Consider the following 25,647-nt stretch of genomic DNA (forward strand, 5'->3'; position numbering starts at 1 on the left):
TGAAGGACATGTCTGTGACTTTACATGGGATCCAGTCTTCTCGTTTGGAGATTGTCATATCTCAGATATGATGTGATGGCCTTTTTCCTGGGGCAGTTGTTTTTCAAGATTTGGGGATGGGGACCATGAACTACCTATGTATGCCTACTTTTGTTAAGAACGTAAAATATATTTGGAAAATGATGCCAAAGTTTAATAGCTAAATTTGTATTATGTCATTAACTATAGCTTCAAACCTCATGTCCCATGCCTCTGAGTTTGGTGTCCTATGATGTCTGGAGTCCTTTGGTTCAATTTCCTCTGTGAGAAAAACTCACATTTTTTTATGGAGGACACAGAAGTTTAGGTATCTTGTTACTTGGTGTGTGATACTCTGTTTTCTTTAAGTTTGAAATACCTTAGGGATTCTATAAAGGATCTGATTTCTATGTTAGTTTCTCCTGTTTCCTGCTTAGATTGCAAATTCTTTGGGTCTCAAAAGTCAATATACATTCTTTTTTTCTAGTTTTTATCTTTCAATAACATTTTAAATATTTTATTCACTTTTTTCCTATCTCTAGTTCACTTTTACTCCTCTAATGCCAATTTATTAAGGCTTGGGAAAGAAGAACATATAAAATATGTAATATGTTTTTCTTGAGATTGCTCTCTTTCTAGTCACCTTAAAAAGAGATCTCAGCCATTATTCTGGCTTTAAAATTGTCAAATATGCAATTAACTCCAAAAACAGTCACTTTATTTATGACATCACCACTATCTCACAGCCTTCAATGTCTGTGGTATACCTGACATTTCACTGAATGGTGTATTGCCACTGCAAATGCCACTACCAGCTTTAACACAATTTATTAATTCTCCAGCTTCCCACTCCTGTTCATGTTTTTCCAGTTTGGGTTAATAATATCACCTTTGTCTTCGTTAACTACATAAAACATTATGTGGGAAATTTTGTTTTTACTCTTACCCCATAGTCATTGTGTTTTGTCAGCCTTCACTTCTGTTCTTATTGTTGCTATTTCGAAGATCTCTCATTTTATACCTCCTTGACTACTTAACCTTAGATTTAATGTCCTTGTTTATAAAATATAGAGAAGTGAGAAACAAAAGTAGTAAATATTCATTTACTGGTATACATTAGTATATGTTTTTTTACCCACAATCAAATTTAATGTTCACAATGTTCTTATAATGTAATTGTTCTTATTTTTAAACATTTTCAATGAAATATTACAAGGATATGATAAACTGAATTAAATGTATTAGTTTTAAGTATATACAGCTCAGTGAATATTTACTTATACACATACCCAGGGAAGTTCCCTTGTGCCCCTTCTTAGTCAGTCCTGACCCCCAAGCATCAAACATAACCATCATTATGACTTCAAACACTATTTAATAGTTTTATCTGTACTTAAACTTTGTATAAAAATCATAATACATGTACTATTTTGCGTAGAGCCTCTTCCACTGGAACATAATGTAAATTTTTCCATGTTTGTGTACTTTTTAGTAGTTTTATTTTTAAATTTCCTTGTTATAATTTATCTGTTCTGCTGTTGGATTGACATTTGAGTTGTTTTGATTTTTAAAATATAATGAGTAATATTACTATAAATACTTGTACATGTGTTTTGTGAGACATAAGTAATATTTTAAGAATTTATCGAGAATGAGATTACTAACTTAAATGTATAGTTGTGATTATTGCTGCTGTCTTTAGATTGTGTCTGGAACCATCTAAAGCCTCAACTGCACTAGGTATTAAGAATGACTCAATCATAACAGACAGTTAATACTGTTTGTCAGTTGGGACTTATTTCAAACAAATCATTTGCACATTACATTTGCTTCTATATGTTGTTTGAGATTCTCACAAAATGGACACTGGGATCTATGAGGGAATGCCCAAAATGAGCATTCCAGGATATCCAGCAGATTGTTGCAAAGGCTTCTGATGGCCAAGACTTGGAAGCCTCAAAACATCATATCTGCCAACTCAACTGTTCCAACCAGTTGCAAAGGCCAGGCCAATTCAAGAACAATGAAGATAAGGTTTGAATGCTAGGATTAGGAGACCTTCTTTGGAGACCAGCTACCAAATGTATAACGTTTTGTAAACACCCAGTTTTCCAAAAGAGTTACGCTAATGTATAGACGCTCCAAGCCCTCCACACCGTCGTTAATACTTGAAACTTACAGTACTTTTAATTGCAGCCATCTTGGTGAGTGTGTATAGGCATATAATTGAGATTTTAATTTGCATTTTCCTAATCAGTGTGTTACTGAGCAACTCTAAATCTGACCACTTGAATGTTCTCTGATGTAAAGTGTTTATTTAAATTGTGCCCATTTTTTATTATGATGTTTTATTTATTTTTTATTTGTAGAGATCTTTATCTATTTGAAGTACATATTCTATGTCAAATATACCTATCACTCATACCCTCTTATATGTATTTGTCTTTGCCATCTGAGTAATGTCGTCTATTTATGAAAAAGTTACTAATCACAATAAAATTCAAAATACTTTTTCTTTTATATTTAGTGTTTTATATTCTATTTAAGAAATTTCGTCTACACCAAGGTCATAACAATATTTTAGAAAGTTTAATTCTAGAAACATTATATTTTATGTTTTTTATTAAGGTCTATAATCCACTCAAATTATTTTTTCTATTTGAGTTGTAATAAAAGTTCATTACATTCCATACAAATATTTAACTGTTCCATGACTACTGAACGAAATATTCTTTCCTCTCCAAATTTCAGTGGCACTTTTGTCATAAATCCAGTGACTATATATGTTCGGTTCTATTTCTAAAGTTTCAATTATCTTTTTGTGGTCTGTCTATATGCTTTGCCTATGTTTTGTTATATTTTTTCCTAGGTACCTATGTTGGTGGTTTTTAAACCTCTAAGGAAAGTATATATGATAAAGTCTAAGTAATTTGCACCAAATTAATAGCTGGCAAGTGATAGAACAAGGAATTACACCCATCCCTGTTTGCCTAAACAGTTTGTGTTATTGATACCTCCTAATACAAATTTCTGTGATAATAATATCACTTTCACATAGAATTAGAGTGTAAATTAAACACAATAACAAAAGTGAACCCTCTTTACTAGCTGGAAAGCACTAAAACACCAAATAAATTATTAAAAGATAGATGTATTTTTTACTGGCTCAGAAGGCATCATTTGTGAGTCCTGTCTATATTAGCTATATGGCATTGAGTAAGGTACTTACATTTTCTGTGACAGAGAATATCTGCCCTCAAACTATGCTTCTTAAATCCTTGCATAAAGTTAGACCGTACATTTTCCTAATATCCTTTGTAGGTACTTATGACTATGTGGTTAAATTTTGGTCAATGAAATATGGGCAGCAGTGATCTACAGCTCTTCCAGTTCTGTCCAGTAAAAAATTTCCATGCATTTTCATTCACCATCTACCTTGCCTAATGTGCTGGTTGAATATTAATACACAGGACAAATTCAGAAATCACAAGCTGAAAGAAACTGAGCTTTCATCAGCCTGCATTCCAGGATGTCTATGTAAACCAGAAAACTTTCCCACATACTTGATTCTGTAAGCTTCTATCAGAAACACCATGAACAAGAAACAAATGTCTATCAAATCAACTCTTTCAGATTTCAAAGCTTACCTGTTTTATAGCATACACTATATAATATTTTGCATTTGGTCTGTGTAGTATTTTGCATTTAGTTTGTTACCCATATAAAATCTTTTTTAATATTTAAACAATGTAAAATTTACCCTAAATGTAAAATTTAGCAGTGGCAAAATAAAAAGAATAAAAAAGGAGGGAAACAAGCTGTTTTAATAAACAAGCAGTTGCTTATAGTAAATTTTAGATAAAATGCATGTTGAAAAATACTCCCTCATCTCTGTCTATTGCATTTTATTACACACTATAAATCCTAAAATTAATTAGAACTGCACAAATGATAAAAATAAAATTCCCAAACTACAAACATTTGTTTCAATGCCAACCAAGATACACTAATATGAAATTTTATAATGCACTTTCAAGTTGAAAATAGCTTCTCTGGTATTGGAGTTTTATATTGGGGCTCTTTTCTGGGATAAAAACTATATATTGTTTATAGTAGCATTCATGTGTAAAATGTAGTTCAGAAAATATTCTATAAACTTAATCAAGCATACAATTTTGCATTTTAAAATTACTGGTTCCATTTTTTTTTTTTTTTTTTTTACTTTGTGGAATGGTTAAACGGCTAAGTGTTCAAAAAGACTCAGGAAAGTAGCATATTAATTCTTGATTTATTTAAATCATTTTTCCTCTTTCTCTCCATAAGTATCAGAGTCGTAAAAAATAAAAAGAAACACATAAGAAGTAGTTCTGTAGCTGTTACATCTCTCTCGTCAGGAGTACAACTGACTGTGGTGCCAGCATCCCAGCAGTCGCCTGGGGCTCTGTCAAAGATTTATCTGTTGAAGGATAAACCGTCTTTAATACATTGCTCTATTCATAATCTCTTAGATTTCTGTGATATTACATTATATTACAACTCCTACTTCAAAGATCTCAGAGTGCCTCACAGATGTCATATATTTCAATCTCAAACTCCCTCCAAGGTCAAATCTGCAAAAAATTATTTATCCTTTTTTGTGACAGGATTTCTCTAAACATGCAGCAACCATAATGAAGTGTTCAGCACAACTTTCTACCTGTAATCACAATTATGCGGTGGAATATGCAAAAGTAAAAATAATCATAAGATAACTGAATTTTTAGTTGTAATAATTTTTCTGACTTAAATTATTTCATCATGATAATTAAAACAACTGATGAGAAAACTTTACAAAACCTTCATTATTCAGTTATATGCATACTTTAAAATTTATTCTTACAAAAATAGTGTTGCTAATTTTTTTTTTCAAAATGAGGCAGTATGTTCTCATGGAAAATGAATTTGATTTGTTTTGAATTAAAATCACCTTTCTATTTTGATTCTTTTTATTTTTTAACGTTTATTTATTATTTTGAGAGAGAGACACACACACAGAATCCAAAGCAGGCTTCAGGCTCTGAGCCGTCAGCACAGACCCTGACATGGGGTTCGAACCCACGAACTGTGAGATAATGACCGGAGCTGAAGTTGGATGAGTAACGAACTGAGCCACCTAGGTGCCTCTCTATTTTGATTCTGACACTAATTAGCTATCTAATGTTACTATGAGAATCATCAATTAAATATTGAAAGTTTTGTGCACTCTGTTACTGAACCTAACCAAACCCAACTGATAAAATGGGAAATAGGAAAAAAATATTTATGTATACATGTGTATATTTTTTATCTTAAAATTGCAGAAAACTAAGATCAGTATATAATAGCTACCACTTGATGAGCATCAACTAAGCATCAGAATGAATCAAATAAACTCTATTTACCAATAAAGATAAAAGTAATATTTTGTAGGTCAGGATATTGAGAATCAAGTGGGCTAAGTAACTTTTAAACTCATCTAGTAAGTGGATGAGCTTAAATGTGAATCAAAGTTACTAACCTTTAAATTTTGTGTGATACTGTAGTGACGTGCTATTTGGTGAATATCTCATATAATTTAGAAGAGAAAGCCAGAAATATTTATAAAATCGCCTTCAAACTAATGACATATATGTTGAAATGCCCACTATTCTCTACCAGCAGCAGTAGTCTTGGGCTTGAACAAATGTGCACACTCCTGGGACACAGTAGACCAGGTTTATTTAGTTTTAATGAAACATAGAGGACAGCCAATATGAGCACACACAACAGAATGGCAGATGTGTCCTGACTTTCAGGGCAGCTTCTGATTGTCTTCATTACTTGGCACTGAGACACACCTGATCAAGAGAGACACAGCCAAGTGGATAAGGAACTCCTCAGTTTAGGGAATTGTCATCTCCGGCATCCCTTTAGGTCTTATCTGGGCACACAGCCTTCTAATAATGATATGACTAGCTCCTACTCTCTGGTTTAGCAACATTCCATCAGTTACTGGTTACTTGTCAATTCTACATCTTAAATTATCAATCTGAGCAGCCAGATGGCTACATGGCAACCTCAACAGGATTGTCATTTATTTTGTGTCTGACACATTCCTATATATTGCATGAGTAAGGAGTACAAGATGGATTATAAGGGAAAGTCAAATTCTCAGGCATTCTTGAGGTTAGAGGAAGACTACAGGACACTTGTTTAACCATTCATTTCAGATCCTATCAAGCTTATGCACCTGACTTAAGTGGAACTATATAAAGCCAATTCCTTTCTGCCAAAGGCTCCCATACATGCTGCTTCTAATTCTCTGTTGAGGTGTTAGTTTTCTCTTCACACAAAGTCTTTGCACATATATGTCTAATCTGCTCTTTTCGGGTTGGAAAATGTTCTAAGGGCAAAGATCTTGTGCAAAGGAAAAAAAAAACAAAACATTTAGAGACAAGGAAACTATGTTCTAGTCATACTATCCCCTGACATGAGGACATCAAGGAAATATGTTTAATTCCCTGATTCTTAATCTGTATATTAGGTGGGATTGACTAGATGGTATCAAATCCCATTTACAAATCATGGGCCACCTGGAAGGCTCAGTTGGTTAAGCGTCCGACTTCGGCTCAGGTCATGGTCTCACAGTTCATGAGTTCCAGCCCCACAGCTGGCTCTCATTGCAGAGCCTGCTTCAGATCCTCTGTCTTCTTCTCTCTCTCTCCTCCCCCCTCAAAAATCAATAAATAAACATTTTAAAAAACTATTTACAAATCAAATATTCTTTATTTCTGTGAGTCTAGCAAAACACTTAAGTTGGGTAGGAGATTTGGGATGCTTTCTATATAGCAGTATGCATTTTTGTTGCTGATGGCAGAAAGAGAAACTTAGGGACCAAGAAAGGCAGCTTGCTTATATTTTAATTTTCTATTGTGTTTATTCTCAGATGATTGCACATCGCTGCCCATTGCCATGTAACTTGCAGGGCTTTCCTATGGAAGGAGCGTACTTCCTGTTCTTGTCAGGCTTGGTCATGAGAATTTGTTTGGCGTAAGAATTTGAGTAGAAGTGACATATGACAGTTTTGAGGAGAACCTTTAACACTCATTACATGTTTCAGTAGCTTACTTGAACTTTTCCATCTATTCCAAAGCCAGCATGCCTCAATAGTGTTGATCCCATTGAAAACACATAGCACTAAAGCTCAGCAAACTTGCAGTCTAAATGTAATGAGAGAAAATATATCTTTGTTTGAAAGCCACTGATAATAAAGTCATCAATTCCAGATGATTCAATAAACAATCTCAAAAACCAGACTTCTACATAGCAATATCTCAATACCTTCCATCTCAAAAGTGACTCATGTATGTATCTCATTTTGCAGACATTTGTAAACCTATGTAATTTAACTTCCCCAGAATATTTGTGTGCATGTATCTGAACATAATAAAGCAATTCATCCTGACACAAGAACATAAAGTAAAATATTATTTGATATTTTAATGCATCAGATGAAAGTAAGATGCATCAGCTGACTGTAATTAAATTTATACTACTTATCTATTTGCATTTGGTGATTATCAAAATACCACATACTAAATTGTTAAAATTGGATGGTTTAAATAAACAAACTCATTTGGCAATCTCTTTACTTCACAAACTCCCTAATAACATCCCCCAAAATTGTAATTAGCATTGTTAGTGCCAATGGTTCATCAGAATTGATTAGTAATAGATTGTAATAAAGGAATAAATGATATGTTGAGTGTTTAATCAATTTCAGAAATCTTTCTATGACTTTAAACCTTACTCAGATACAATATAGAAAGTAACATTGAGTAAATATTAGCTTACTTTACTTTCAAAATCATTAAATCATTTATTTAATGATTTTGAAATCATTTAAAATTCATTTTCAGATATTTTTTTCCAGATTGGTTAGAAAAATATACATTCAAGATACTATATGCAATAAGTGTTAAAAATATAGATATAACCATTTTATTTATTCACCTTATATAAAAAGAATAATAAAAGAAACATTGAAATATTGCTAATTAGGCTGGTTTTAGGATTCCCTCCACAGTGTAGGGCAAGGTAGCCCAGCACCCCCACACTTTGCTGCCTCCAGCCTTAGACTGTCCTGCAAGCTGAGCCCTGGGCCCACCGCTTCTTGCCTCAGCTCCCAGCCTCTAAGTGGTGGCAGGAGACAAAGCTGTAGATAAAACTTGCCTACTGTTCAGTTAATTACACAACCAGCGTATTTCCTAGAGAATATATCCTCGCTGTCTTTTACAACTACTCAGCTAGTGTATGGTAGACGGAACACCGGTGAAATCTGAGTTTATGGGATACAGGTGGACAAGTAGATTATGACCGATTATGTCCCCGATCCTGTCTGCAAAAAGATGAATTCTTAATTTGTTTTTGTGAGTCCTGCATCATTTGAAAATGTTCAAGCAAAGTGGTACCCTGAACTGCGACACCACTGACCCAACACCCCCATCATCCTGGTGGGGACTAAACCTGATCTCAGGGACAACAAAGACATGATTGAGAAACTAAAGGAGAAGAAGCTGATTCCCATCACCTACCTGTAGGAAGTGACCATGGCTAGGGAGATGATGTAAAATACCTGGAGTGCTCAGTTTTCACACCTGTGAGGCCTCAAGATAGGGTTTGGTGAAGCTATTCTGGCAGTTCTTTGCCCCTCTCCTGTCAAGAAAGAGGAAGAGAACATGCCTACTGTTAGAAATGTCTGGCCCTTCTCCTGCTCTGTCCTCCTTGGAACCTTTTTACACTTTGCTCAAAGACAGTGGAGCTTTCCCACCCAATGCCAAGTTTTTGTTGTAGTTTAGTTTTTCTATAAAATCATTTTGAACCAATCAGTAATTTTTAGGTTTTCTTTAAAGTGTAAGACTTTACACTTTCACATTACATTAAAATTTAGCCCTAAAATGGCAAACTTCCTTAAAGCCTTATTTTTCAAAAGCTCTTATTCTTGCTCAGATTGAGAGCTGACAAAACACCTTGTGAAATAAATTGCATTGTTGTGCTGAGAACACTAAGCACTAAACCATTAAAGACCTCTTTGTCTTTAATATTTTTATTTATTTTTGAGACAGAGAGAGACAGAGCATGAGCACTGGAGGGGCAGAGAGAGAGGGAGACACAGAATCCAAAGCAAGCTCCAGGCTCTGGGTTGTCAGCACAGAACCTGATGCAGGACTCGATCACATGGACTGTGAGATCATGACCTGAGCTGAAGTCGGACTTTTAACCAACTGAGCCACCCAGGAGCCCCATGACCTCTTTGTCTTTAAGAAGAGACTGCAGAATCTAAAGCTTGGAAATGCAGACACTTCCTAACTAGTTTCTGATAAGAAAGTTTAGAGCCTCCTTCACGAAATGTTACCATTTAATGCACCCATAATTTATCAGACTGTGTCCACTCCCTAACACTTACTGTAGGTCATAATGGAATGAGTGTAATGACTCAACTCTTTAGATCAATCTTTTTGATTTTGCAGTGAGATTTAAAACAAACAAACGAACGAACAAAAACTTTAGTGTATTTGTTTTTGCTGATATTTTGAACAGACCTCACTCCTGCGTCCCTCTGATGAAGTATCTGCTCTAGCCACGCGCACGGGGTGGAGTGGGCTTGGCACCTGATGTGATCAAAGAATAAAGACAATATTTTGACAAAATCTGGAGATTATTTACACTATAATTCATCAAAATGTGTAATAATTAAGATGTGTAAATGTTTCACCAGTAAAATTTTAAAAGGTTAATCTCTGTCAAATGCAGTAAATGAAAAAAGGTAGGTATTATCATTAAGTGTTTTAAGCTTTCGGTTTTTCAGTAAAGTTGCTAATCAGCTAATCTTAAAATGGAGGTTATCTGGAATTATTTTTGTGGACCCATTGTAATCACAGGGTCCTTAAAAGTAGAAGAAGGAATCCGAAGGGAAAATCAGAAATGGCAGCATGAAGACTGGCACAACATGGCAAAGTTTGATGATGAAAGGAGGGGCCATGTGTCAAGGAAAATGGAACCACTAGGACAAACAAACAAGAGACAAAGAAATGGATACTAGAGTCTCACTCCAGAAAGGAGTGTACCATAACAATGCCTTAATGTTAGCCTGTGAGATCTATATCAGACTTCTGATCTACAGAACTGTAAGATTTGTGGTGTTTTAAGTCACTAAATTTGGTATAACTTATCACAGTGGATATAGAACGTTAATACATCTATCCAATACATCTCATTGCAGTCTTGAGCAGTATGAAATTTTATTATATTCAAATTATATTGAGAATAAAAATAGAAAAAGAAGAAGAAAATGGAAAAAACTAAGAAACAAAATTGAGATTATTTACATCCTATCTGTAAAAGGGGTCTCCCTCTTCACATTGTGTCATAGACTCTAAGTCTATGACATAGACTCTAAGTCTACAGTTCGGCAGTCCATAGTCCAGTTCACCAGTTTACCTAACTTGGCCCTATTCTCCTATGAAAGCAGCTTTCTGCAATGGTACTAAATTGGGGGTGCTTTCACCCGGAATATCTAATCTTGTTATTCCTATGTATTGGACACTTTTGTGCCATTTCTATTTCAGGCCTTTGCCTCTCTCTCTCTTTTGGGGGGCTCTGTACCCCTTTCCTATTTTGAGGTACCTTTGCACCTCCCTATCCCTGGCACTTTTGTGCCTCCCTATTCTCAGAGCGTCTTTACAACCCCCTATTCTTGGAGTGCCAATCTGTTTTACCCAAACTCGGGTGTGAGCATTTTATGACTGTAATTTCTTTATGCCTTGTTAACCCATTGGTGTAAGCCCAGAGGATTACTAAACTTATCCACCACAACATTGTTATAACTAGATATAGTCACCTACATTTTGCAAATTACAATAAATGTAACTGGTATAATTTAAACAACCTTCTAAATTCCAATTCATTCAGTAAACTGCTAGCAAATTACTTTTTTAAAACCCTTTTTATTTTATTATTTCCTTCTTTCTCAGAAATATTTGCTAGCATTACATTAGCTAAGGAATAAAATACCTATGCTTTAATATGGTACTTTATACATCTAACATCTGGAGTTAGCTTTTTAATATCTCTTCTAGTATTCTGACAAGAGAATTTTCTGTTCTGGTTGATCTGGTATACACTTATCAAGGTGTTATTTTTTTGTTTTGTTTTGTTTTGTTTTTTAAACTTTCATATTAGGTTACTTTTTCTAACTTTGTACCTCTATACAAATCTACTACTGTTTATGGAAAATTTTTGAATTTCTGATGGCCATTCATTGACTTATTCAACAAACACATATCCATATAGTAGTATAGATATATGATAGTGTGTATCTATAAATAGTATGTCTATAGTATAGCTCTATATCTGCATATATAGTACAAATACATAGATAGCAGTAACATAAAGAATCATTTGTTGTGAGGAAAAGACAGAGATCAGGAGACTGGTTTTGAGGCTAACCTTTTTCCAAAGAAAGGAAAATGCATAAAGATTCATACTTATTTACTACTGCATTTTTAAGTAGTGATGAATGTACCTAATGTGTTTAGATATCTGCAACATATGTATTATTATATCAAAATACCTATGATTTCTATTGGTGACAAAGCATTAGGTTGTAATCATATTACTGTAAGTTGTAATCATCATAATGGAAAGAGTGCTAAATTTTTGTTAGAGATTGGTGAAAATGAAAACATAATATTTCCCATCCATGTTCAGGGATCCTTCGAGTTAGATCTACAGATCTCAGTTTAAGGACCCTGTGGTCCAGGCCTAGATCCAATGATCCAGGATTAACTTTCCATAAATGCCTTTCCTTAAAGTGCAAGTCATAATTTTGTGATTCGTCAATTAGAGTGCTGTGTCCAGCTCCTTGCTAACAGAGTGGAGCTTGCTTAGGATTCTCTTTTTTCCTTCTCTCTCTGCCCCTCCCCTTCTTGTGCTGTCCCTGTATCTCAAAGTAAATAAACTTAAAAAAAAAAAGACTATGAAGAACAACAGTCATTAAGTATAGATTTATAAGTGATCCAGATAATGCAATCATTCTAGCAGACTTTAGAATAAGTATGGTTAATATGATCAAGGAAATAAAGGACAATATAAAAAATTTTACCAAAGGACTTGAAACTATAAAAGAAGAACCAAATGTATATTTTAGAACTTAGCTACAATAACTGAAATTAAAATCACCAAAGCTCACAGCATCACTTTATTGAAAAGACACTTCTCTCTTCCTATTTTGAGTTTCCAGAGTAATCAAAATCATTGAGCAACTGTCTCTTTTAGCTCTTACTGCTTCTTGTCACTTTTCCCCCAAGATTTCTTTATCTGCTCAGTCTCTAGAGTCTGCACCTCCTAAAACTCCTTCTATTATATGACTTCAGCTGTTACACCACCCAAGATTTCCAAATTAGTGTTCTATGTCATCCTTCACAATTTCTGATCAATTGCCCTTGAATGGGTATAGTATTCACAACAAATTTGACAAGTATTTACTTATCAACACTTTTCTTGACCTTTTAAAAAATTGTTTCTCCAAAAAAGAAACAAGCTCCTTGAATATTGGTGTTCCTTTGAAACCTAAAGTATTCAATGCTGTGATTTTCATATGGCAGACATACAAAATATATTGACAAATACAACTTTTACGAGAATCCTTATTTAGTTTAGTGACACATTATTACAGTTTCAGAACAAATGCAAGCATTCTTAGTATTTATGAAAGTATCAGGCTTTCAAAATTAATCTTTAATAATCTTTTTCATTATGATGACATCATTTAAATTGTTAATGTTTTAGAAATGACTTACTTGGGAAACTAAAATGTCAATTTTAAAGATCCTCTAGGCAAAGCAGATTTTTTTAAATTTATGGTCCTTCATTTTGAAGCTAAATAGATTATTTTTTCTCATGTTATTACATTTCACCATTTTAATTATTGAATATGTTCAGAGATGAAAATGACTATGAAAAGAAATGCTTGCCTTTTTTTTTTCTTAACAGGCATCACTTACTGATTAGTTTGCTCTAACAGGTACTTTGGGAATGAAACACAGTTATTCTGTGCTTACAGTCTATTTGTCTTCTGAATTACCAGACATAGTCACTAGGCATCCACTTATGCAGCAGAGGAACTAATATTCCTGATGAGGGCAATACATAAGGCAATCTATACTCCTAGTATGGAATGTGTATAAACAAAATGCAAAAACTAATCAAGCTAACTAGAGTATGCAATGATGAAATGAGATGAGGTATATGAGTTCACTTTTTAACTGGGAAAGCAAGGCACAAATGTAAGCTACTAGAAGTATAATTATTCTCATAACTTCTGCTTAATGGTTTGTTGAATTTAAAAACACCTCCAAATTTCATATTAAATGTTATATATTGATAACAATTGTAAAAATATTTCACATGAGTGAAAGCTCAAAGGAAAATGGCAGGCCAGAATGTTTAGCACCTTAAAGACAAAGAATCGTAAAAGGGTAGGGGAAGAATGTGAGAGAAAAAAGAAGGGGGGAAGGGATAAAACAATTCTCACACAGGATAGTATGGCTGAAGTTGAAAAGCAAAGTAGCACAAAAATATTTTATGTAATTATTATTATTATTATTATTATTATATAAAGCCATCAGAGTTGAGCTCTGATGAGCTTAATATGAATAGTTATATTTCATACAAGTCCCAGTGTACCTCAGCACTCTAATCAACCACATCACATTTCTCTACTGAAAGATGAACAGCATTTTCAGAGCTGTTTAAATGCTGGAAAAGAGTATATACAGTTATACACTGGGAATACCTTATTCAAAATCATGAATTCGAAAGAAATCCTTGGATTATATCTTGAGATCTGTGTTTGAGATTACATTATGAGGTAAAATAGGGTCAACTGGCCTGTTTTGAAGAAACAGACCCAAATATATGTGCTTTACTCTTCTTTTCTCCATGTACATTTCCCTGCTTAACTTCCATCAGATTGTGGATTTTTATGTAGGCAGCTGCTCATCAGCAGCTTTTTAAACCACAGGATGATAGGAAGCATATCAGTTTAAAAACATGTCAACACAACTTTAATTTCCTCCACGCTTTATTTACCCTTCCATTCATATTGCTTCATAATATTAAAAATCCCAAAAACCTTGTTTTATAATATGACCCAACTCAAAAGTACACAATGGGAAAATGCATTCTCTGGTTTTAATATCAAGACGTCTCATGTTAGCCCCAATGGTTGTTCGTTGCTTTATAATAGAGATTATGACAATAACAATTTTACTTTTATTTTCTTGGTCTTCAAAGGTTGAATATGAAACATTAATATTTGGGAAAGTCTGTTTTCTTCCTTCACCAAGAAATTCTAAGATTTGTCCATCCAAATGATTTTTGGCCTTTAGTGTAGTGAATATATTTCAACCACTTTAAAAATATTTATTTGGGAGTGGTCTAAGGTAAATACATCCAGTTAAAACGGCTTAACTATTGTATATTACCATTGTCTTCAAACTTGTTCTTTTTATATGCTTTAATTTTGAAGGATTGCTTTTCCCTGCATTTATTGGGGCTTTAGCTTTTTTTACATTAGTGACCTGTGTAAGTGCTAAAGGGAGGCACAGAGATATAATGCCTTTAGGAAAAGAGTCATACATTTGGAGTGAAATGTGTTTGCCTCTTAACTGTGTAACGTTTAGCTTATGAAATATACTTAAATTCTAAAAAATCAATTTCCTTAGTTAAGACATAGCACAGTTTACAGACAAAATGTAATCATATGCCTTCTTTATAAATCACTAGCTTAATAAGCACATAAGTTTTACACATGAAAGCATTTTTAATTATAAAAGCCTTAAAGTACATAAAATAATACTTTAATAGACTAGGCTGTAGGAAGTATATTTATACATCCAAAGTTTGTGCATTCAAAATAAAAGTGGATAATATTGGGCATTAAATGTGAAATGATAAAATAGCTAAGAATCTATAAATTAGTTCATATTGAATTCACTAATTGACAAATAAGCATATTAACTAATTTCCACTGTTTTAGGAATACTAACCACCTTGCCAAGAGCTTTATTTTTAATTTGTAGTTAAAATAATGCAAGTTTGAAAAATTTCATTTGAAATGTGAAGCAAGATACAATTAACAGGGGAAATGCATGTGCAAATTAATGGTTGTTTTCATGAGGGGTTTAATCTTCATGTTCATTGAACAGTAGGTGTTACTATAATGAAACCTTGATCCTAGGTGTATAAAATAAAGAATACATACTGTTTAAACTAAAATATTTTGATTTACTTTTATACTGACTCTCTTCCATGTTATATTTCTGACTTTTGTATGAGAAAGTCAAAAACTCATTTCAGGCTTAAAAGAAATTCAGGTGGCATTAAATAAAATTTCAATACTTTTTAACATGTCTTGTAGGTAGATTTTATTTAAAAGGAAACAAATATTTAGAGAATTAAAGAAATATATTGAGTTTACACACAGATACTGCATCAAAATTAATTCCATAGAGTCACTGAATATTGAAAATACATAGAAAGAAACAATAAAATGAGGTATGTGTAAACATCCCAGGTTAACCTATAGTAGATGCTATTTTTAATAATGTCTCTAAATAAATTTCTCTGCCTGTACCACTTGCTTTCAATCTACAAAATTAAAGACAATTTCATGATTAATTTAAAGGAAAAGTAGCATAGTCTGTCAAAATACATTAGAAGATAAAAGCATCTAAAATTGTGGAACAAACTTACTTCTTTCTTAACAACAAAAACAAAAAACATTAATCAGCAATATCAATATTTTAAATGGTAGTTTTTAAATATTTGCTTTTGCTAAAACAGTATGAAGATATACATGTGTTGTTTCTTCAGTAGGAATACTTCCAATAAATTAATTTAGTCTGATTTCCTTATCAACATTTGTAAAGTAATTAATAACCCTTGTTAATAAGGTAAAAGTATAGAAGCTAACACATATTGGTAAATTCATTATTTAAACATAATGGATGACATTTAAAATTATATGGTACAATAAATCACCTGGATATTCTTTTCACTATAAACTAACTTTAAGTAAACAGTTTGAAACACATTTTGATGAGTATTTTATCACATTGCCATCAAAGGAAAAGCTTCTTGGTGTCAAAACCGCTGTTTCATGTCTATGTAGGTTATTTGTGTCTGAGCAAACTCATTTATGAGTTTCGGGCAACTTTGTAGGTGAAAAACTGTTTTATGCCATGAAATTATGACTGATTTCAATATTATTTTTGTTCTGTTTTGGGCATATATACAAACTATCTGCTTTAGTTTTTTAAAATTAAACCAGCTTTTAGGTATATTATTAAAATATTTAGATTTAGATCAGAACTTTATTTTAAACTTTGAATATTCACTTTATTATATAAAATGTTTTATATTATGTTTGCCTGCCCAAGGCCACCTGTACCGAACTGAATAGATGTGAATAAGATGCACAAATTGTATTATTGATCAGAGAAGAATGGAATGTGATGGATCTTCATGATGGGAATTATCAGAAGAACCCACTCTGTGACAGGGCAGGATATTTTTATCAGTCTTCACTGTGGTCTGTAAACTTACAGGCGAGCATATGAAAAAACATATGCTTTCTCCTTGGAGGAAGCAGGGCACATAGACAGTTTGTAAAAACCTCACAGTTGGTTTCAATATTTCTACACAATGAGCCATTGACCTAGAACACTAGTTTTCAAAATACTAGTTTTAACACTACTTAGTAGTAAAATCAGATCCATTTGGAGGACATGGTAAAACAGAGAGTTGTGGCCCAACCCCAAGATTCTGTTTTGGTAATTCTGTGGTGGAGTCTCAGAATTCACAATTCTAGTAAGTTCCCAGGTTTTGTTGATGTGGCTGGTCCAGGGCCCATGCTTTTGAGAGCCACTGCCTGAGAAGGTACTGTCTTTCTAAGGCACAGCCATCCTTGTGACACAGAGTCAGGGGTGGGGGATGTTTTTGTTTTTTGTTTTTGTTTTTTCCATTGATGATTCTACTCTCAATGATGTTTTTGTTTTTTGTTTTTGTTTTTCGTTTTTTTTCCATTGATGATTCTACTCTCAATGATGATTCTACTCTCTGGATCTTCAACTGATATTAGATACCTAGGTCTGACTTTTTCTATACCAGAAAGATAAAGGGCTGACAATTTTTATATTTTTCTACTATATCTATCATATAGTAGACATGAGGATACTAAAGTGGGTTAGCTGGGGTCTTCTAACCTAGTATAACCTAGAGTAACCTAGTGGAGTTGTAAAGAGATAATACATGATAAAAATGTTAAGTCCGTGGTAAGAAATGTTCAAGGAATATAGAACGTAGAGGAAAGGCAACTAATGCAACAGGGGAAATTGAGTCAAAAAAGGCATTGTGAAGTTGCATCTTAAAAGATGAATGGCAGTTGCCCAGTGAAATATTTTTAGCAATGGAATACTCTGTGATGTAACCTAGCCCACTTTTTCTGATATGTGTGAAACAAGTAGGATGAAAAGAAATTTTCTTTAGAATCTCCCCACAAAATGATTGACTCTGGGCTATGCCTTGTTCTTTGCTTCCTCTTTATTATCTTGCCCCAGTTGGAATATGTTTTTTGTTTGTTTTTGTTTGCTGTGTTTGTTTTTTTAAGTTGAATTGGAGTTGTATTTGTATTCCCAAACAAATTCTAACTTCATTAAAAAAAAGTATAAGATTTCTTGACTCACACTTGGAAAAATTACATCTTTAAAAGTTCCAAATAAATTTGTAGGTGTTATTTTTCAATCATAGAAAGAAATAAAAATATAAACACAAACAGGTTCACTCATATCTCCTACCCAAGGAATAATGGATCACAGGAAGGATACAGACATGAATCTGGTTTCTTGTTGCCCTGTGCTTGTGCACTATAGGAGTTAATATGACAGCAAGACTGGCTCTGTCTTTTGTAGAGAAAAATCTTAGCCATTCTACAAGAGTACTTATTGACACTTCTGTCTCTTCCACCACATTCTCCTTAGGAATTTGATGGGATTTTTTGTGTAGGAGAAAATAAAACATAAATGTTTGCTAACTAGAGATAATTCTAGCAAGATATTTACTGGAGTCATGCTGGTTTTAGCCAAATCAATTTGAGTTTAAAGCAATTGTTCTTATATATTTCATTACACATAGAAGCAAAGATTACAGAAAAAAAAAAGCATTCCAAGCAGAGGAACTATCATGTGTAATAGTGCTATACACTATTATCTATATTATCTATATTATAGTGCTATACACTATATTATCTATACACTATAGAAGCAAGGCTATAGTGAAATAGAACAAATCATACTGAGGCCTATGTATCATCAATTGAGACATTGATGAATTCCTCCTATTTGTGTTCATGGTGTGTGTGTGTGTGTGTGTGTGTGTGTGTGTGATAATTCCATATAATGCAGCACTACATAGTTATTAGAGATACTAAATTTGAATAAGAAAAGTAAATCCTGTTTTAAGATAAATGAACACTTAGGTTGTAAAATTGTATATATTATCTTCACTACATTTCCACTCATTTGTTCATAAAATATTAATTAAGAACGCTATCATGTGTCAGGCACTGTTTCATAACACTGAGGATACAGTGTCAAATAACACAATTTCTTGCCCTTACCTAGATTATATTCTGTATCAAAGAGATGGCAACTAATTTGGAAAAGAAGAGGAAACAGATAGCAAAAAGCGTCATGTAGAGAAATAATATAAAGCCAAATGATCGCAAGTGTAGGTGTTTGGATAGGAAGATCAGGAAAGGGGTAACTCAGGAAGTGAATGTATTATTTATCTATTACTGAGTAACAAATAACCTAAAATGTAGTGCCTTAAAACAATAAGCATTTATTTTCTTAGTTTCTATTGTTTAGAATTTGGGCATTGTTTAGTTGGTTGCTTCTGGCTCAGAGTTTCTTCACAGATTATAGGGCACATTTCAGCTAGGACCCTGGCCTCATCTGAAGGCCAACAGCAGAAGATCACTCCAGGATTACTTACATGCTTGTCAGCAAAGCACAATGTGTCATTATGTGGGATTGTACACATGGCTGTCTCACAATATGGCAGGTGGCTTCCTGTAGGGCAACAGTTCCAATAGAGTGTGTGCTTAAGTTGAAAGCCACAGTCTTTGTAACCTAATTTCTTTTTTATAACCTAATTTCAAAAGTGACGTCCCATATAATTTTTGCCATAAGCCTATTCATTCTAAGCAAATCAGTATGTCCAGATGGACTCAAAGGAGTAGAATTATACAGTGGCATGAATATCAGGACGTAAATATCACTGAGGGTCACTTCAGAGCCTGCCTAACACAGTAGCATATAACTGAGGTCTTATTGCCAAAACAGAAATGAGCCATGACAAAACCAGGGACAAAAATTCTTGAAGTAAGGCAATGACATCATGCATTTTGTAATATCATTTTAACACAATTGTATTTATAGACCCAGAAAACATACACACACAAATATTTTTACCTGTGGCCCTGCCACCCTGGGGTGGTCCGCCTCAAGGTCTAATATGTCTTATTATTCCATTCACCTTCCTCCCTGGCAGTCCTCCCTGACGTAGCCTCTTTCTGTTCAAATCACCACAACTTCCCAGGTTACCTTTTAAGTCAATCTGAGCTGTACTACTCTCCTTGCAGTCCATTTGGCATCTTTGCCTTTCTAAACTCTGAAAATGCCGGCTGCACTCCAAAACCACATTTTGCACTCTTCTCTGTTAGCACTGTGTGTGGTCCTACAAGTGTTTGCAGCTGAGTGATATCTGGTGCATCAGCTGTCTCTATGAATCATTCTCTTAAAATATCCCTTATTTGGAACACAGGGAGAGAAGAGGAAGTACCACAGTGTTGCCTATGGAGAGGGACATCAACGTTTCTTAAAGAACCAAATTACTTTAATTTTTTTGTATTTATATACATAGATGAATGGTGAATGATAGATCAGGAGAGCAAAATCAGTTTTCCTAATTCAGAGCATATCCTATAGATGTATATTACATCTCTATTTGGAAGGCGGAGGTACTAAAACACTAAGACAAAAATATTCCCACGGAACCTCCTGTTACAGTATCATAAATAAAACCTTGATGAGAAACTTTGGTATAGGTGAATGATAGATGGATGGCCAGATATATAGAAGGATACATAGATACACAGATAGATAGATTAGATGATCTAGAGATTTATTTTCCATATTTAAGGTTATTTAAAGAGAATTGCCTGTGTAAAGAATTACTGGATAATACATATGAAACATTTTAATTCTCTTCATAAAAATATTTTTTAGAATAAGCACTGGAAGATTATCTCATGAATAACACAATTAAAAAATAAAAACAGAGAATAGGAGAGAAATAATGAAATCCAGGGTGGTGTAGTGTCAATATTCCTAAGACGATAAAAAAGTTCAATAGGGCATGAGATAGGAAAGTATAATTCAGCTTAAGATACCATTTTTAAAGATCATAAAATTGGAATATAATATGTAAGAGCAACCCTCATACATTTCAAGGATGAACTTCCTTCAGCATTGAGTGAGAGAGCCAATACTTGGATCATAAATTTCTCTTCAAATGTCCTCTTGGAACATTCTCTTCAGCATTACAGTTTGTCCTATTTCTTCTCATTATGATGCAGTCACTGTTCATGTTGTTGCTGGTCACTGCTTAGAATGATAAACTTTGCCCTTCAGAGGATTTAACTCCTCTCCACAAGTGTCTGAGTGAGTTGGGTGAAAGGCAGCTTTCCTTTTCTGTCCTTTTTCAGATATTCTCAATCTTCTGTTTACTTTTCCAAATAATTTTATTTTTCCTCAGTCAAGATTCCATATGCACATCAGTCATTTTTTTTCTTTACATTCCATGTTTTTGTCCACAGAAGTATTACTAAGACATAAACAAAAAATAATAGATTTCCTAAAACCTTATTTCATCTCACCGGTGTAGGCAACAATGTTGAATTTATCGTTGTATACTAAGTGTTCCTGCAAATTTAAAAACCATAACAAAGCAATTTCTCATAACTGGGAAAGTAAGCATGATTTATGATCATACGTTTAAATATGAAATCCTTATATCTGAATGAAAACAATTTTGAAAGATTCAAAAAATTTTCTGAGAAGACTAACAAGTTTACATGAAGTTGTACATAATGAGAAGAAACATGTTCTCTAAAAGAAAAAAAAATGTTTAAGTATGATCAGTAAGAACAACTAATGTTTCAAGAAAAAGAAAGCCTTTAAGTTTTTTCCTCTACACATTTAAAAAAAAGAAAGAAGAAACTGAGATCTGGATATTGCACATTAATAAAATGAACATGTAGAATACTCCTGATATAAAGCTTTGGTTATTTAGCTAAAAAAAAATTGTGAAACTTCTAAACATTTCATAAAGCTTTTAATTATATAATGTTAAAAGTATAAAGTACAAAAGACATATGATTCTGTATTGCCTATAAGAAACTAAATTGGTTGAAATTTCTAAAAAAGGAAATTAACATGGGAATACCATCTGGCTGGGAAATGTACTTCCTGTTATATGAATTCTAGAAAAATTAGAAAAGCTGACACTAAAATATGCGTAATGCAATATTGTTTTGAACACTATCATTATAAATGATAGTTAACATTTTTTTGCCCGTTTTTTGTTTTTTGTTTTTGTTTTTGTTTTTTGCATAGCAGGAACCAGGGTAAGTGTTTTATATGTAAGTCTTGGGAATTAGAAGATCTTAGATTCAAACGTCAGGTGTGCCACTCATTATATGATCTGAGGCAATAACTTAGTCCTTGTGAAATTCATCTGTAATGTGTGATAATAATAGCAAATAGCAAGAAGTGTGGTATATAAGTTAAATGACACAACACACATGGAAATCGCTGGTAAAAAATTTTTCTCTTTAATTGGCATTTCTAATCTGCAGGAATATGATGAAGCCTGGTTAATTTTTAAAACTCAATAGTTTCAATATTTATACTTATTTTACAATTTGCTGCTACACTAAATGTTAAAACTAAAACAAGTTTCAAAAAAAATTGCTAAAGGTTACTCAAAGGGAAATTATATAAGCAAGGATATTAGTTTATAACTATGCTACATGTATTAAGTCAACACTGAATGCCTGTCTAAAGAGAAAAAAAATATAGCCCAATCTCAAAAAATGTCTCCTATGATTAGGAGTGTTCAAGACAGTGACAAAACACTTCAAAAAAAAAAAAAAAAACAGCAAAGGGATGCTGTCTGCAATTATGAGTCTTTTGTTCTTTTTTCTTCTCTCTCAGAAGATTAGGCACTGGGAAGATGAAACTCCATAATACAGGAAAATGTAATTGAGACAGCAGGTTTAGAAAAAAATATATAGAAATAAGAAAAAATGATTTAGGCTGAATATAACTCTCTCTCTTGAGTAAGGTAGTTCAAGAACAGAGAGTTCCTGTGTGGAAACTCTCAACAGAGAGAATAAAGGGAGAAACCCTCTTTTAATTCATACAAACGAGAAAAATACAAGGAAGCAATTTTAATGGCAGTAGCAGATATTATTTATTTCAGTTATTGGTATAAAAATCATCCCAAAATGAATGCATAAAACAACCACCATTTTATTGTTAGGGCAGGAATTCTGCTAGGGCATACCTGGGAAGACTTCTCCTTGTCTCATACCTGGGATCTCAGTTAGAGAGACTCAAATAGCTGTGGGTGACTTGTACAACAGAAGGCAAGAGTTATCTTCATACTCCGTTTACATTTCTGTCATTTAGGCTGAGATGATTTACAGATCGCAGTCAACTAGGAATGGTGACCTACCTGTGGTTCCGCCATGTGACTTAAGCTTCCTCACAGCATGGTGACCACTGAGAGGTTGGACTTTTTACATAGTAGCTGAGGGCTACCGTGAGTGGGTATTCATGCAAGCACGGCAAAGACTAAAGGTTCAGGTAAGGGGACAGAAAAGTCACCCCTTCTTGGAAGGAGACTAAAAGATATAGTCATGTTTTTAAAACATCATATCGCTATGTGCCACATTCCCTCAGACTACCTCTGATTTCAGATTTATGTGCAAAAGTCATAGTCCCTGTGTTGTGGCTTCCCAACGGTATCCTCAGGTTTGGTGATTTGCTAGAAGAACTCACCGAACTCAGAAACACTATAATATTCATGGTCATGGCTTATTACAGTGAAAGGATACAGGTTCAAATAAGCAAATGCAAAATATGCATGTGGCAGAGTTCAGGAGGAAGCAGGCATGAGCATCCAATTGTCTGCTCTCAGTGGAGTTGAACAGACAGCCCTTAATTTCTCCAGAAATTAAGTGTGATAACACTTATGGAGTACCGCCAATTAGGGAAACTCATCTGAGCTTTGGTGTCCAAGGTTTTATTGGGGGTCAATTACATAGGCATAGAAAACCTGAATGAGTGACCTTAACCAGTGTCCAGCCTCAGCCTGCCCAAATGTCAAACGGATACATTGTGTCCTAGGGCCCCAGAAGAAAAAACAAACAAACAAAAACAAAAACAGAAATTCACCATAAATTGCATTGTTAGCATAAACTATCTGCATGGTTCAAGGGCTCAGTACAATACTAATCAGGCACGATGTTCGAAGGGCTTATCGGTTTTCTCTCAACTGCTGGTAAAGATTCTTTAAATCATTTCTTTAAAATGAGCCATGTTCAAACAGCCCAGACTGTTGAACAGCCCATTACCGCACAGTAGCTGTATCCTTTTGTGTTTGTGTGTTACTGCTTTTGAGTTTGTAATATGGATTTTTAAATTATCACAGTCTACTCTAGGGTAATATTATACTTTTTTACATGTATATCAGCAAAATACAAAAACATAAAACATTCTATTCAAAACGAAGCGATTGACAAAATCTACCTGACAATATTAAATATGGGTAAAGATGAAATAGACGAGTGAGAATATAACATAAGAGTGTAGGGACACTTGGGTGGCTCAGTCAGTTAAGTGTCTGACTCTTGATTCAGGTTCAGGTCATGGGATTGAGCCCCACACTGGGCTCCACACTGAGCATGGGGGCTGCTTAAGACTCACTCATTCTCTCTCCCTAAGCCTCTCTCCACTGCTCATGTTCTCTCTTGCTCTCCAAAATAAAATTTAAAAAAATAGTGTAAACTGGTACAACTGCCATGGGCAATAATTTGTTATTATTTTATAAGGAAACATAAGCATAATTTATGAATGGGTATTCCCCTATTATAGATATATCGCAGATGAACATATACAGATACATACGCTATATGCTTATGGTAGCGTTGTTCATAGCCTCAAAGTTCTCTTTCAAAAATATAACGGATAGGGGTTTCTGTGAGTTACATACACATTTGAATGTGCAGGAACACAGGGAATAATGTACCAATGAGTCCTTATTTAGGAATCTAACCTAGTGCCTACAGTTTGGAATCTATTGCCCATTCTCTAGGAAAAGGGACTCCAGGCACTAGTAACTGATTATGGGATCTGGGGCATGTAAATTAAAGGGGAGCCTGGGATATTTCTTACTTGAGAGCAAGTAACAGAGCGGAGTAGGGAGGACATATACAAAGGACACAGGATCAAGTTGGAAGGAGTTCATTCATGCAAAATATGGGACAATTTGAACATTGAGAAGAGTAATGTTTTCAACAAACTGTCACATAGGAATACATGTAAAAGACACAGTGAGTCCATATTGATATACAGAAAGGGAAAAAGGACAGAAAAAAAACTTCCTTGATAGCATTTGTAATGATTATTATATCATCGCCTTACTCTGAAAATTGTTATTTAAAAGAAACAAGTCAAACTCTAATTCTCATCCTCAGTTGATGAGAACAGTTCTTCTAATGGAAGAATGCCAACTAAGTAAGATAGAAAGGATAACAGAATTTTTTTTTTTTAAAGCAAACATTTGTAGCCCCTGGTAAGTAATTGATTCAGGTGATGATCATCAATAAATGTTGAAAACATTAGATATTCACATAGTGCTAAAATAAAACCTTATACAGTTTTTGCTATTCACAAATTGGAATACACAGCAGTGTAGCATTATTAATACAGGTTCTGCCGGCCTGATGTGTTTCGTGATGGCAGGACACCTGTGAAGAGTCCACACCAGATGAAGTTTCACCTGAACCTAATCAGTTCTTCAAATCTACCTTCCAGTTTTTCGGAAATTCAAGGGATGGAGAAATCAGTTTAGTCCAAGTGCACAATCAGACAAATCCAGACTACGTAACATTCTACAAGACAACAACCCTAGTTTCTTCAAAATGAAATGCCATGAGGAAAATGTAACAGGGTGGTCTCTTTCTTGATTAAAGAAAGCTAAAAAGATATACAGTATACAATGTGTGTAGGTTGAAAAAAGCTTTCAAAAACAGATTTCTGGGGTGTCTGGGTGACTCAGTCAGTTAACCATCCAACAATTTCGGCTCAGGTCATGAACTCACTGTTTATGGAATCTAGCCCTACATCGGGCTCTGTGCTGACCGTGGGGAACCTGCTTGAG

General features: G+C 33.9%; 1 pseudogene; it reads left to right on the plus strand.

The window, feature by feature from the left end:
• The first annotated feature begins 2,146 nt into the window (after positions 1 to 2,146).
• Positions 2,147 to 25,412, plus strand: LOC109263257 (ras-related C3 botulinum toxin substrate 1-like; annotated as a pseudogene).
• The last annotated feature ends 235 nt before the right edge of the window (positions 25,413 to 25,647 follow it).

This window comes from Panthera pardus, unplaced genomic scaffold (genome assembly GCF_024362965.1).
Source record: "Panthera pardus isolate Hobbes unplaced genomic scaffold, ASM2436296v1 HiC_scaffold_17, whole genome shotgun sequence".
Taxonomy (NCBI): domain Eukaryota; kingdom Metazoa; phylum Chordata; class Mammalia; order Carnivora; family Felidae; genus Panthera; species Panthera pardus.